Below are 11,697 nucleotides of genomic sequence, written 5' to 3'. Positions count from 1 at the left end.
GCTAGTGAATGAAATAAATCTTTTGAGGTTTGGGCATAATTGGAAAAGAGCACAGTGTGACCGTTACCTGGGCTGGTTTCTCCGTGATCTGTTTATGATGTGAAATGGTTTCCACCATCAGGATTCTCCCCTGGTCCCTTATTTGCCACATGGTGAAGGGAAAAGCCCTTCTCACTCTGATTATCTTAGAAAATTTAACTCCTGATGTCTGTCTACAGCTTAGAAGCAGGTAATGTAACACATCAAAAGAATGAAATTTCAGTTAAAGTGTACGTCTCCTCCACACGGCCCAGATTCCTCCCAGCACCGCCACATCACCTCACCTTAGTAAGTAGTGGATTTGTTCTGGGACCAGATCTGCGGATTTGGTGATGCTATGTGATTATTCTTTATTTTCTTTGTGGGCTCTTTGCAGCTTGTTTCACAGTCATTACACAATTCATCCAGGTGGTCTTGACATCTTGTCATCAAGACTCTTACTTCCAGAATGCTAAGATAAAATAAATCAGGAACACCAAATTTACTAATACCTAAATACCTAAATCATTATATTTAGGTATTTAACAATACCTAAATCATTATATTTAGGTATTTAACAATACCTAAATCCTTAAAGGTGCCCAGCAGAGAGAATGTAGCTGTAGAAGCAGTCACTAGTGAGATGAAAGAAAGAAACACAAGTGAGGTGACATTTGTAATTTGAGGTTCTCAGTTAAAGCATTAATGTTGTTAAAAAACACATCAAGCTCAGACTCACAAAAAGATGGGGGAAGTGGATTAACTTCTGCATGTTTGTTAGAGATCTCATGAAGGAAGTGTTGAAAGCAGACACGCCAGCACTGCAGCCATCCAAACGGCAGGGTGGGCATGTCCCCAAAACATGACCTCACCAGGCAACTCTGAGCTAAAGCAAGTCGTGTACATTTGTCCTCCTGGGTATAACATGTTCATGTAAAGTAGACTGTGTCAGGTGGTGTGATGTCTGCGGCCGGGACATCTGTGCTCTGGGCACAAGGGTGGGGTAAGTGACCAATGATGAAGTTGGGCTGCTGTCCCTTGTTGCCGGGCATCCGGAGATCAGGGCGCCTGGGCTGTGTCAGCTCACACCTGCTGCTGACGCTTCCCTGGGTGCTGCATTCAAAAGGAAAACCTCCGTACCTGTATGTTTACTGAGTAAACAGTCGGTGAATAACGTGTGAGGGTGATCACTGGGGGCAGTAAGCTCTGGCTTCCATGCCAATGAGGCACCCCAGTGCAGTCTGGACTCGCCCCACTTCCCAGCCGTCATGATCCGGAGACACCTGACGTAGAGGAAAAGCAGCTGCTTGTGTACCAGTTAACGCCCTGCCCAGCCCTTCGCTCAGTTGCCTGGGGCCCGGGGTCTGCACAGAGGAAAGCAGCCTGATGTTCTACAAACTAACCCGGGAACTCTCCTAATCCTCTGAGGTTTAAAGGAGTAGGATAATCATAGCTTAGCTGTACTGAGAGCATCACTTTCAAGAAAAATAGAGGTGAGACGCAGAGTATAAACAGGTTTACCCACACCTACCCTGCACCTTCTGAAGAGGAGGGTCTGGGTGGGGCCATAGTTCACGTTGGAAACTGCATCAGATACCGTATCCACATCCCCACTAAACACAGGGCAGGCCTGCCAGAGCGGCACAGCCTGGCCTGGATCCCACATCCCACGTCCGTCCAGGGCTCGGCCCGCGGGAGACAGTCATCCTTGGCTCCTGTCCCATCTTCCTTCCCCCACTGGCATCAGTCAGGCCCCGTCTTTGACTCATGCCTGAGTGTGGGTGTTGCATCTCATGTGTTTGCCTTGTTGAGAGGCTTCCCGGTGGAAGGAGTGAGAAATCACTCTCCCTGGTGTGGCCCCCAGCAGGCGCATCTGTGCCTGGTGCCCTGCAGGTTTCCCTTACTGTGTGCTCATTTAGTTTTTAGCTCTACGCTCACACTAAGCTACTTTGGTACCAGGGTCCCGCCAGGTGGCAGGGTTGGGTTTGAACCCCTCTAACTGCCTAGAAATGAAGCGCTCTTTGTTACACTACTGTTAATTATGCTATTTTCCTCCCTTATAAATCAGCTAATTTCTTCAGATATCTCAGAGTCCTTACTGGCATTTGTCACAAACTAAAGCTGGAAAGATTGAGGGTCCAAAAAAATTATGATCATAAAATCCATACCTCATTTGCATTATTAGCCATTTTAGTATTACATAGTTTTTGACAAATTAAGCTCTTTTGAGCTCCAATTTCCAATCTGTAAAATTAAAATGAGGGACTTCCCTGGTGGTGCAGTGGTGAAGAATGGGTTCAGTCTCTGGCCTGAGAAGATCCCACATGCCGCAGAGCAACTAAGCCCATGTGCCACAATTACTGAGCCTGTGCTTTAGAGCCTGCAAGCCACAACTACTGAGCCCACGTGCCACAACTATTGAAGCCCACGTGCCTAGATCCCATGTTTCACAACAAGAGAAGCCATCGCACTGAGAAGCCCACACATCACAGCGAAGAGTAGCCCCACTCACCACAACTAGAGAAAGCCCATGCAGCAATGAAGACCCAATGCAGCCAATTAAAAAAAAATTTTTTAATGGGATTCTGTGGTCTTGTGGTGTCTATCCAGTCCATTTGTCCCGTTCTGGAGGCCAGAATCCTGCTTGCCCCCCCACTCCCCGCCAGCCCCACTGCAAATGCAGCGTCTGGCCTGCTTGGCTGCAGGTGCGCTCTATCCTGTTGGCCACTAATGGCCCAGGTTTTGGACGTGTAACCCAAGAAGTGTGTTTACCAAGACCGTATAAGTTGGTGCTGAGAAGTGGCCTCCCTTTGAGGGTGGAGCTGCTCTAGTGCTCCCTCCCTACCTGCAGGGAGACCCCGAGCTTCAGCTGGGGTGCAGGTTCCTAAGACTTAAAATGAAGCAGAGACGTGACTGTAGGCAAAGTCCCAGTGATGTCATTTGAGGTCTGGACCCCACTCATCCCTGACGTGTCTACGCTCTCAAATTCTCTATTAGTCTTCTAATTTTCTTTTCTGCTTTAGTTGCATTCTGTCTCTTGCAATCTAATGAGTTTTGACTAAAGTAGGTATTACACCTGCCTTAGCTATTTCCAACATTCTTTGTAAGACCAAAGTAAAAAATAGTGCATAAGCCTGTTTTTTTTTTCATTTTTAAAAACTGTGCTAACATACAACATAAAATATACCACCCTATTTTAAGTGTACATTCCAGTGTGTTAAATATATTCATAATGTTGTGAATATATTACCACCATCCATCTCAATAGCTCTTTTCATCTCGCAAAACTAAAATTCTGTACCCACTAAACTCCACAAAGCCTCCTCCACCAGCCTCTGGTTACCACCTTTCTACTTTCTGTCTGTGGGTTTGACCACGTGAGGTACCTGACACAAGTGGGATCCTATAGTATTTGTCCTTCTGTGACTGGCTTATTTCACTGAGCATAGTGTCCTCAAGGTTCACCCATGTTGTAGCAGGTGTCAGAATTTCCTTCCTTTTCAGGCTCAGTAATAGTCCATTGTGTATATTCATCACATTTTGCTTATTCTTTCATCCACTAGTGGACACTTGGGCTGTTTCCGCATTTTAGCTGTTGTGAATGATGTCACTGTGAACATGGGTGTACAAATGTCTCTTTGAGACCCTGCTTTTAATTATTTAAAAGTTATTCCTGGGACTTCCCTGGTGGTGAAGTGGTTAAGAATCCGCCTGCCAATGCAGGAGACATAGGTTCAAGCCCTGGGGCCGGGAAGATCCCACATGCCGCAGAGCAACTAAGCCCGTGCACCACAACTACTGAGCCTATACTCTAGAACCAGAGTGCCACAACTACTGAGTTTACGTGCTGCAACTACTGAAGCCCATGCACCTAGAGCCCGTGCTCCGAAACAAGAGAAGCCACCGCACTGAGAAGTCTGCGCACCACAACAAAGAGTAGTCCCTGCTCACCACAACTAGAGAAAGCATGTGCGCAGCAACTAAGACCCAATGCAGCCAAAAATAAATACGTAAATAAATAAATAAATTTTAAAAATAAAGAAAAATAAAAGTTATTCCCAGAAGTGGAATTACAGGATCATGTGGTAATTCTATTTTTATTTTTTTAAATACTTGGTCCTCTCATAATTCTGAAATACATGTCCTTTGCCTTTTCTGAGCTGCAAATCCTTCTGTCACTGGTAACAATATCCCTCCAGTCTCCCATTCTAGAAACCTCAGTCCTTTTCCTTATTCTCATTCCCTGAATATAGTCTGGAACCAAGTCCTGCTCTTAAGTACATCATGTTTAATTTCATGTGCATTCCCTTTCCCACCCCCTCTAGTTATTCACTCGTGTACAGTTGCTCTCCCCTAAGGATCAGGGCTACTGAGGGTGGTGGTTCAGATGGCAGGGTGTCCCCATCTGAACCACCCGCTCAGGTCCCGGCTGTGTCACGCAGCATATAACCTCAGACACTTCTCAGCTCCTCGGTTTCCTGCCATATGAGGATTATCATGATAGTACTTGCTGCATAGGATTGATAGGAGAGCCGACTGCAATGGTAGGTGGAAAGCCTTGTGTATAATGAGGGCCCAGAAGTACTGTTACTAATGAGTCTTAGTGCTACTGCCCGTTTCCCCAGTCCTTCTGAACGTGAGAGTCAGAAGGGCCTCATAAGGCCATCCAGTTTCATCTTGCTGTGAAGCAGGTGGGAAACAGAGGTGGTAACAGATGTCACTGGGGAACAAGGGTTTGAACCTTGAGTCCCAGTGCCTGCCTCTGCTCTGCTGTGTCCACCATGTGGACCTTTCAGTTGTGCCTCTGGAATCACATCTCGTCTCCACTCCCAACTTTTTAATAGTTTATTGTGACTTGATTTCTACTATGATCTGAATATACGCATTTCCGCCAAATTCATATGTTGAAATCCTTACCCCCGAGGTGAAGACATTGGAGGTGGGCCTTTGGAGGTGATTAGGTCATGAGGGTGGAGCCCTCCTGACTGGAATCAGTGCGCTTATAAAAGACCTGAGAAAGTGAGCTCATCCCTTCCACCAGGTGAGGATACACGGGAAGTCAGCGACCTAGAAGGGGGCTCTGGGCAGAACCCAGCCACACAGGCACTCTGGTCTTCTACTTCCAGCCTCCAGAACTGTCAGCAATAATTCCTGCTGTGTGTAAGCCACCCACTCTTGGTGTTACAGCTGCTTAAGTGGACTAAGACCATGCAAGGCTGCCACTCTGCTGTCTAGTCAGCCACACCTGGCATGAAGTTTTCAACTGAGTTACTCTTGGTATTAATGCAATATATACATTACTAATAAAAAAAATTTATCAATTGTACACTTTAAATATATACAGTTTACGGTATGTCAATTACATCTCAATAAACGGTCTTTAAAAAAAAATTCTGCTCAGTCAGTCCCCAGCACCCTTGCTTGGAAATCTACTCTCTTCTAATATAAAGCTCTCCCCTCTTTCAAGTCCCAATTCAGGGCCATTCCTGGGAATCTCTCTCTCCCTTCTCAGCCCTTAGTGATCTCTGACTGAGGCTCCATGCCAGACTTTCATGCCTGAGGCAGCTTTCTTCGCTCCTAGTTTCCCATCTAGTGTGTTTAGCCACAATGGGGATGTAAGCCTTGTCCCAGCCACGGCCCTTCTTTTGGGATCATGCATTCCAGTTACTTTTTCCCTTCCTTTTAACCCTCCTGCTTAAGGACAATAAACAGCAGTCATTTGGTTCATCCCCATAGGCCATTATGTGGGTGCATTTTTCAAAGCTTTGGTAAATATAATTAGAAGGTTCAAATAATATTAAAAGCTAGTGGTTTTATTATGGTGGTGGGTACGCAATTATGCATTTGTCAAAATGTGCACAAGTTGATATAAAAAGAGTGAATTTTACTTTGTGTAAATTATATCTCAATAAATCTTGACTTAGAAAATACCTGGTGGTTTTCCTGTCATTTGGAGGGTGATCAGCCAACGGCACCAGGGCAGTGGACATATCATGATTTCAACTATTTGTCCCAGAGGAGTGTGATTAAAGGCAATTCATTTCTTTTTTGTATGTGTCTATTTTCTACGTGATATACCATGCTCATATCTTGTTATAATTTGAAAAACAATAATTTTGTTAACAAATAATTATCTTTGTTGTTAAATAATCATTGGAAACCAAAAATGCTCAACAAAAAGTCACAATTGGAACAACTGAGTTGATTTACACTTACCCTAAAAGGAGCAGCCAGAGCCAAGGTGAGGGTTGAACAGAAGCTGGAGTCCTGGGGATAGCAGGTGAGGCCAAGTCTTCCCCAGGGGGGCAGTAAGGTGCTGATTCAGGCTCCTGAAGAAACAGAGAGACAGGAACTAGAGGTGAAGGGAAGGCTGAAGCTACTCGTAATGGGTGTTGATGATTTTGCCCACAGGCTTTGAAATATTTTAAATCAGCACATTAATTAAATTAGCTAAATGAGAAGGACAGAGAGGAAATCGCTGATATAGAAAAATAAACATTAATAGAGATTATCAACAAAATTATTAACAGGGTCTTTGAAAAGGCTGATTAAATGATGAATCTCTCAAAAAGGTTAATTGAGAAAAATAAGAGGTAAACAGCATCTAATGAAAAAAGAGTTTTGAAAAATTATTAGTGGAAACTATAAAATATGAAAATTTAGATCAGATGAATACTTTTTTAAGCAAGCATAGAGAAGAGATCAAACTCACTTTGAACATCAATAAAAAGATCCAAAATAACTTTAGCAAACTGAATCTAGCAATATATTAAAAACAACAGTCACAAGTAAGTTTACCCTAGGATTGAAACACTAGGTTAATTTCAGAAAATCTATTACTATTAATTAACACATTGACATTAACAGATTTAAAGATAAGAAACAGAAGTATATGATAAAATTCAATTCCAGTTATTTCTTTAGGGAAAAAAAGTTCTCAGGCTAGGAAGGAGCTCCCTAAATTTTCTGGTGGTGTTTGGTGCTAATGAGATGTCATACTCAATGAAGAAACCTAATCTATTTAAAACCCCTTTAGTTAAAAAATTTAAACAAGACAAGAACTGTCACTGCTGCTTTAAATTTTTATTTTCATCAAACATATCCATGTTGTTATGCACTGAATGTCTATGTCTCCCCCCACCCCAAAATTCATGTGTTGAAGCCCTGACCCCCAGTGTGATGGTATTTGAGGTGGGGCCTTTGGAGGTAAGGTTGTATGAGGTCACGAGGGTGGGGTCCTCTTGATGGGGTGTGTGCCCTTATAAATAAGAGACCCCAGAGGGCTTGGGCTCGCTCTCTGACAGGTGAGGACACAGCGAGAAGGCAGCTGTCTACAGACCAGGACCCGACCACCCTGGTACCTGCTCTGGGACTCCCAGCCTCCAGAACCGTGAGAAGATCAGCCTTGTTGTCTAAGCCACTCATTCTATGGCATTTTGTGGTGCAGCCCAAGCCGACCAAGACACATCATGCGCATAGTTTATGGAGGAGATTATTCTACCATGTTTGTTATGGGAACAATGCACTTTACCTCCCCTGTCCATCCCACTTCTGTGATGAGGCAGCAGCTCTAGGTTTGTCATGGGGGTGAGGGTTTGGCTTCCACAAGTGCACACTCCTCCCACGTCTTGTCATTGTGGTCAGGGCAGTACTCAGCAGTGATACACTATGACTACATAAGCAAGTTTTCTTACCAGTTTGAATGCATTGCTCCATTAGGAGCTCCCAGCAGGAAGCTTTTCTTTTCTTCTTTTTTTAAAAAATAAATTTGTTTATTTATATATTTATATATTGGCTGCATTGGGCCTTCATTGCTGGGTGCAGGCTTTCTGTAGTTGTGGTGAGCAGGGGCGACTCTTCATTGTGATGTGTGGGCTTCTCATTGTGGTGGCTTCTCTTGTTGCAAAGCATGGGCTCTAGGCACACAGGCTTCAGTAGTTGCAGCATGCAGGCTCAGTAGTTGTGGCTTACGGGCTTAGTTTCTCCACAGCATGTGGGATCTTCCTGGACCAGGGATCGAACCCATGTCCCCTGCATTGGCAGGCAGATTCTTAACCACTGCACCACCAGGGAAGTCCCCAGGAAGATTTTCTGATTCCTAATCCTTTGTATGTGACATTTTTCTTCCTGCAAGCACTTTAGATTTTTGGTTTTGTCCCCAGTGTTCTGATTTCTCTCAATGATATGCATTTGTTTTGACAAATTTTTTTCTTTTTTAGAAAAAAAAACCATTTTATTTGGACATAATTTCAAACTTACAGAAAAGTTGTAGGAATGAGAACAGTACATAGAGCATCTGAATACCCTTTACCCAGAGTCACCTACTATAAACAACTCACCCCCACTTTTGCATTGTGTTGCATATTCTCTGTCTCTCTCCCATATATCTATGCATGTATGATGTTATTTATTGCATAAATGTACCTTTACCCCTAAATACTTCAATGTGTATTTCCTAAGAAAAAGATATTTTCTTACATAATCCCAGTATAGTTATCAGCTTTTAATAGTGATACAATTCCGTTATCTATTTTCCATGTTCAAATTTTGTCAAATGACCCAATAACAAACAAAAATATGTACAGAGAGATAGGTCTAGCTATATCCTATTGGTTCTATTTCTCTGGAGAGCCCTGTTTAATACTCAACCCAGTTTAAAAATGGGTAAGAGACCTGAACAGACATCTCACCAAAGATGATACAGAGATGGCAAGTAAGCATATGAAAAGCTGCTCAGTATCATACATCATTAAGGAAGTGCAAATTAAGACAACAATGAGATACCACCAGGTATATATAGAACAATTAAAATCCAAAACATTGAGGACACCAAATGCTGGTGAGGACGTGGAGCAATAGGAACTCTGACTCGTTGCTGGTGGGAATGCAAAATGGTACAGCCACTCTGGAAGACAGTTTGGCTTATTTTTTAACAAAACTGAACATGCTCTTACTGTGTAATCTAGAAATCGTGATCTTTGGTATTTATCCAAATAAGTATGTCCAAATGAAATTTCATGAATATTTCATGTTCACATGAAAACCTACACCTGAATATTTATAGCAGCTTTTTTCACAATTTCTGAAACTTGGAAGCAATCAAGATGTCCTTCAACTCATGAATATATAAACAAACTGTGTGCAGCCATATGATGGAATATTATTCAGAAATTTTAAAATGAGCTATCAAGCTATAAAAAGACATGTAGGAATCTTGAAAGCACATTGCTAAGTGAGAGAAGCCAATCTGAAAAAGGCTAGATACCATATGACTCCAAGTCTATGACATTCTAGAAAAGGTGAAACTGTGGGAACAGTAAAAAGATCAGTGGTTGCTGAGATTTTGGGGAGGCATGGTTGTGGAGGGAGATACAAATAGGTGGAGCATAGGAGATTTTTAGGGCAGTGAAACAAATCATGATACTGTGATGGTGGATACAGCTTTGTCAAAACTCCTGGAATGTAGAACACAAAAAGAGAGTCCTGGTGGATGGACTCTAATAATAATAATAATAATGTATCAATATTAGTGCATCAATTGTAACGAATATACCAGAGTAATATAAGATGTAAATACAGGAGAAACTGTCTGGAGATGGGGGAACGGGGTATAAAGGAACTCTCTCTACTTTACAAGCAACTTTTCTTCTTGTTTTCCCTTCTGTTTTTATTACAATTTTTACGTAAAACTGACACTGCTCTAAAAAAATAGTCTATTAAAAAAATAAAATAAATAAACTGAACGTGGGCCGTAAAAAAAAGAATCTTACAAGTTGGTCTTACTCATGGATATACATTTTTAAATCCTCAATTAAACGTGAACAAAAATGAATCGGGCAATATACATGTATCCATAAATATGTGTTTTTATATATACACAATAGACATTTTTATGGACTTACATTTGATTATTTGGGTTTATCCCAGAAATACATAGGCAACTGGACATTAGGAAATCTTTTAACATAATCTATTAAATTAACAAATTACAAAATAGACAAGAACTATATAATTCTCTCAATAGATGCAGAAAATAACATCCTAAAAATTTTGATATTCAACGTTAAAAAATGAACAGGGAAGAAAATTCTTTTTCAAAGTAAGAGTAGAAAGGAACTTCCTTAACCTGAAAAAGTATTTGTACTAAAAGCTTGCAATACATACCATTCTAAGATATAGCCTTTCCAATCAGGAAAAAAATCAAATCTGCCTGGTAGCACTGCTTCTATTTAACACTCTTGAGAAGAATTTCCCATGCAAGTCAAAAAAGGTCCTGTTCACAATAAAAAGTGATGAACAAATTTAACTATATTAAAATTCAAATTTTCTGTACAACAAAAAAATCACCTTAAGCAAAATGGAAAGACTAGCATCACGTCAGAAGGAACTTACAATAATTACACGAAATTAGTATCCAGAATATATTAAATAAAAATTTCCTGTAAATCTATAAACAAAAGTCAGATAACTAAATAGGCCAAAGCTCCTCCCATCCATTGCTGGTGAGTACACATCCACAGGAGGACAAGGAAATATGTGTAAGATTGTTCCTTGAAGCAATGCTGAATCAGCATTGCAAAAGTAAAAATTACTTTGGATCAAGAAAGCAAAACCCTGCCCCTCATTAGGCTGGCAGGACAGACATAGATTAAGGCACCTGCAAAGTTAACAGGAAACAAGGCTTCTCCCTAGGACAAGCTGTACATTTTTATAAAGTAGCCCTCTTAGAGTGACTGTTGCTTCCTTCCTCACTAAGAAAACTTTATCTTTCAAATCATAAATGATAATAAACTTTACCCTTTGAAAGTATATCAGTAAGAATAAAATATCTCACTCTTGCCTGGGGGATCTAAATGACTTTGACCCAGAGAAGCAACCTCTTTTCCAACCCAGGGGCAGAGCTTCAGATAAGGGGTGTGTGGACACACCTTCTGCAGTCATCCTGACTCTGTAGTTTCCTAGGAAACCAGACCCTGGGCCCACTTGGCATTCTGCACCTGATATCGTTCCCTTTATACACAGCCTTGTTGTGCTATCAAGATATTGCTTCAAACTGCTGTATAAAACAGGAAGATCAACTTGATGATAGGTGATGACTTAGAGGGATGGGATAGGGAGGGTGGGAGAAAGTCAAGGGAGGGAGGGGATATGGGGATATATGTATAAATACAGATGATTCACTTTGTTGTACAGCAAAAACTGGCACAACAATGTAAAGCAATTATATTCCAACCAAGAGCTTTAAAAAAACAAACAAAAACATTGCTTCATGTAAATTTCACCCAGATTTCACCTAAATCGTATAATTATTGATCTCTTCCTTTGTTTGGACAGACAACCCAGGCTTTCTCAGGCGTTTACCTTCCCTTGTAGCAATGAGTCAATAAATTGAACTTTGTTGAACTATAGATCTGCACCTGGCAAGAGACAAAGTCCCTAAGCTGATTAGGCTAGGAATAGTAAAACCAAACAAAACTAAAAACTAAAAGCCCCAAATACCTAACAATCAACATAAATCATGGTGTATTCATAAAATTGGACAATATACCATGGTTTAAATGAATGAGCTGTATCTATATTCATCCATATAGGCAAAGCCTAATGTTGAGTTTAAGAAACAAAGTAATTAAAACAATGTTGCATCTTACCTATCATTCATATGAATTAAAAATAAAACAG

Source organism: Hippopotamus amphibius, chromosome 8 (genome assembly GCF_030028045.1).
Source record: "Hippopotamus amphibius kiboko isolate mHipAmp2 chromosome 8, mHipAmp2.hap2, whole genome shotgun sequence".
Taxonomy (NCBI): domain Eukaryota; kingdom Metazoa; phylum Chordata; class Mammalia; order Artiodactyla; family Hippopotamidae; genus Hippopotamus; species Hippopotamus amphibius.
The sequence above is the reverse complement of the archived record's forward strand: the minus strand, read 5'-3'. Positions refer to the sequence as shown.